A 4,386-nucleotide genomic window follows, 5' to 3' on the forward strand; every position below is an offset into this window, starting at 1 on the left:
TTTCTTCACAGAATTGGAAAAAACGGCTTGAAAGTTCATATGGAACCAAAAAAGAGCCCGCATTGCCAAGACAATCCTAAGTCAAAAGAACAAAGCTGGAGGCATCACGCTACCTGATTTCTGGTTTCTTAAAAGAGTGTGGCACCTTCCCACTCTCTCTCTTGATCATTCTTGCTGTGGGATATGTCAGCTCCTCTTTGCCTTCCCCCGGGATTGTAAGCTTCCTTAAAGCCCTCACCAGAAGCAGATGCCGGCACTAGGCTTGTTGTTCATCCTGCAGAACTGTAAGCCCAAGTAAGCCCCTTTTCTTAGTAAATTACTCAGCCTCAGGTATTCCTTTATAGCTATGCACATGGATTAACACACCCTCCTTTTTTGTTTTTTCCTCATTTTTCTGATTAATGATCTTTATTTAATTTTCTATCAGAATTTTATTCATCTCATTTTGTTCCAGGTGAAGAAACAGATGTGACTATTTTTCATGTACTCATGACACATATGTAAATTAACTGTGGAGAAAACAAAATCTTTAGAATATTGAAGCTTCCTGTCTAAGAATATGATATCTCCTTCATTGGTTTCTCTCTTCTTTTGTGTGTTCTAAAAGTGGTTAAATGTTTAACATTACTGTCGTAAAGGCGTTGCTGATTTCTTATTAACTTTATGCCTTGATATTTTAGCAAATTTGTTGCCATTACAAATTAGATCTTCATTTCCATTTAATAATCTAAATGGTTATGCTTTTTATATATGACATCCATTGATTTCATACATGAATTTTCCTATATTGCAATATGCAATTCTTTTTAGTGGAAATATTACTTGTAATAGGTTTTTTAATAGATTGTTTTTGATCTTCTAGATATACAATATCTAAATATATAACCTACCTGTTTACATATGGCATCTTTCTCTATCAACTGAGATACACAAACACATATGTTCAAATTTCATTTTATCAAGGGTTTTTATGTTGAATTGGTGTTTTGGTTTTGGTGCACATTTTGATATGAGTTTTTTTTTCTCTTTATAATATTTTATACTTTCATGGAAATTTAACGTAGTAGTCTAACTCAAGTTCAATTTTGTGAATTGTACCTGACAAATATGTAACTTGATTTAATTTCCAAATAAGCAACGAATATTAAAATCCCTACAGTAATAGAATGTTTTTCTCACAAGTCATCTGTGCATACACCAGAACCCACATCCCCACAATCTTTTTCAAAATTTTAGATTTCACTTCACTGAATTATTTGTTTATTATTTGCAATTATCTCTTGTTTTTAAGTATGTAGCTTTGTAGTGGTTTTGATTAGGTTGAGCAAATTTCTTCTTTTTTAATTATTGCTGTTCTTCTCATGGTTTTGAACATTGTCTTAGCCATTTTGTACATATATAATTTCTTACTAATTTTAAGATCATTTGGCAAGTCCCCTAAACACTTTTTGGAATTTTTACAATTGACATTTTATTGAATTTATTGATCAATACAGGCAGAATTGAAACTTCCAATTATGTATATTTTCTCATCCATGAACATATCTTTCCATTTATTCAGAATTTCTTGTGTAAACTACAGTAAATTTCCAAAATTTTTCCAAAAAAGATGGACTTTTGAGTCCATGTCTTTGCTGTTGTAAATTTGCCAAGACTTTTACCATCACAGAGAATTTTCATTCTATCCTACCTTCCTGGAAACTCACCTGATATTTGAATCCTAGCTCCTTCTTCTTACTGTGGTCTCAGATGATGTGTTACCCTTTTAGAGAGGCTTCCCTTATACCACTCCCCAATGTAGCTTCGTAGTCTGTATATTTCAACTTACATTATTTACTGAAAAGTTCTTATATGATAGAAATCTGAAATTTTTCTGATTGTGACAACAAATCTGTTTATTATATCGATCTATGTATTCTAAAGAAAGCTCTCAGAAAGCAAATAATTTCATTTTTTTTTACTGCTAATATTTTCTCAGCTAAAAATATTGCTTGGCAGAGAAATCACTAAAATTTTGTTAGTGAAGGAAGGTTCATCAATGAGGAAGCTGTATTTTAATTTTTGATATAATACGTTAAAATACATTCCTTGTTGTCAAAAGACATGGAAAATTCTACACATGAGTTTCACAGTAGAATACATTTTAAATTATCCCTTCATCTCCTTCTATATACATTCCTATTCTCAATACTTCCAGCATTTTCATCTTTAAGTTTCTTCAAGTAGAATGTCTATATGCCCCCTTTACATTTAAATAGGCTTTATATTATCTAACATTTAAAGGATAGAGGAAGAGACAAAGTAAGTAGTAGAGGAATCACATTATTATATACCTTTTTAATTTTCCCCACAAAAATAATATAATGTCATTGAAAATAAGTGTAGATATTAGGCCATAAATGATATATACTGGTAAGTATTAGAATGATATCTAAAAGTATGTCATAGTATGTGACAGTGGTAGAGTGTAAAGCCTTATGAGGAATTTTAATACTATTATATTGGTATTTTCATTTTAATTAATTCCCTAGAAAGCAAATTATTATAATGGTCGTAATCATTTGTGTTGATGATCTTCCTTTCCAGCTGGCTCTTTGGCATAGTGACAATTACTTTTTTAAAAACAGCATGTTGCTTATCTTTAAATATTGTTTCATAAAAGGAGAACTTACCACAGACAACATAGAAATGTTTTTGCTGCTAGTCAAAATATATTCTTAATATTTCTCAGATATTAGTGACAATTGGAGCAGTGACTATTAATGATAATACCTACATTCAGATAGTAAAGATCTAAAAGATTTAAGAGAAAACTAAAGTTACTTAATTTTGACTAAAGATGACCTGAATTAAGAGATATCAAATTTGTTGTGTGAACGTCAGAAAAATTAGGAAAATAAGAAATCTGAGTTATGTTAAAAATCTGCACTGAGTCATCATGCTTACATAAACACTTATATTTAATTTACTGTAATGGTATTTCCTATTAATTAAATGATAGAATATTTTCTCAATAATTACTTAAAAATTCCCTTATTTGGTCAGGTGCGGTGACTCATGCACTTTGGGAGGCTGAGGCGGCTGGATCAAAAGATCATAATCTTTTGAGTTTGAGATCATCCTTGCCAAGATGTTGAAACCCTGTCTCTACTAAAAATACAAAAATTAGCCTGGTCTGGTAGTGAGTGCTTATAATCCCAGCTACTCAAGAGGCTGAGGCTGGAGAATCGCTTGAACCCAGGAGGCAGAGGTTGCAGTGAGCTGAGATCGCGCCATTGTACGCCAGCCTGGGAAACAAAGTGAGACTCCATCTCGAAAACGAAACAAAACAAAATTCTGTTATCTGCATATGTTTGCCAGACATGTTGGTGGCTGGGCCAAAAACTGGTCGAAGAACGTATTTTTGCAATGGTCCAGTATAGTTACAGTCCTGTAACGCTCACCAATCACCTCTATATTCTATAGTGGTAAGAAAGCAAAAACATAAAAAGAACTCTAAAATTAGGAAAAAAATCAAGACTGAACTTTAATAGCTTCACTTGTAGATAACATTTTGGCAGAGCATAATTTTCTGATCAATGAGAGTTACCTATGTGTTCAATTCCAGATGTGTTGCTAAATTAGGTTATTATAGAGTATTTAAACCCCTCACAAATTTATACAGCTTGTTTCTATAATTTTTCAAGATGCACTATATTCAAGATTACCCCTATTCACATTATGTGCATAATATGATACACATAATAAAATTTAAGAAACACTCCAACAAATTCCTGTAATAGATGGCTTATTTTCTTCTTTAGTGCTTTCCAAACAACCTTAATCCACTTTCAAGGGTCTGCTCTCCACCAATTAGACTCTAGAATAACATGGCAAATGTTTACAAAGAGAGTCCCTTGTGATACAACTTTGTCCTACAAACACATTACCAGGAATCTCCTGTAAGCTGTACAGTAAGAGGACACAGATGGGATGGGAAGGGTAATGTAAGTTATCCCATTTCCTGGTTTCCCTTTTTCTCATATACTCATAGGCACATGTTTACTTGCACAAAGTTCTTTGAATGAAAAGACAGGTTACATTTGATTTTTAGAAACTATTTCTAAGACAGTCCTCTTTGGCTGCTGATGTAGGTGAGCATTTTTGTCTGTTAATAATAGAGAAAGTAAGGGCCGGGCGCGGTGGCTCAAGCCTGTAATGCCAGCACTTTGGGCGGCCGAGACGGGCGGATCACGAGGTCAGGAGATCCAGACCATCCTGGCTAACACGGGGAAACCCCGTCTCTACTAAAAATACAAAAAATTAGCCTGGCGAGGTGGCGGGCGCCTGTAATCCGAGCTACTCGGGAGGCTGAGGCAGGAGAATGGCGTAAACCCGGGAGGCGGA

This window comes from Colobus angolensis, unplaced genomic scaffold (genome assembly GCF_000951035.1).
Source record: "Colobus angolensis palliatus isolate OR3802 unplaced genomic scaffold, Cang.pa_1.0 Scaffold189, whole genome shotgun sequence".
Classification (NCBI taxonomy): Eukaryota; Metazoa; Chordata; class Mammalia; order Primates; family Cercopithecidae; genus Colobus; species Colobus angolensis.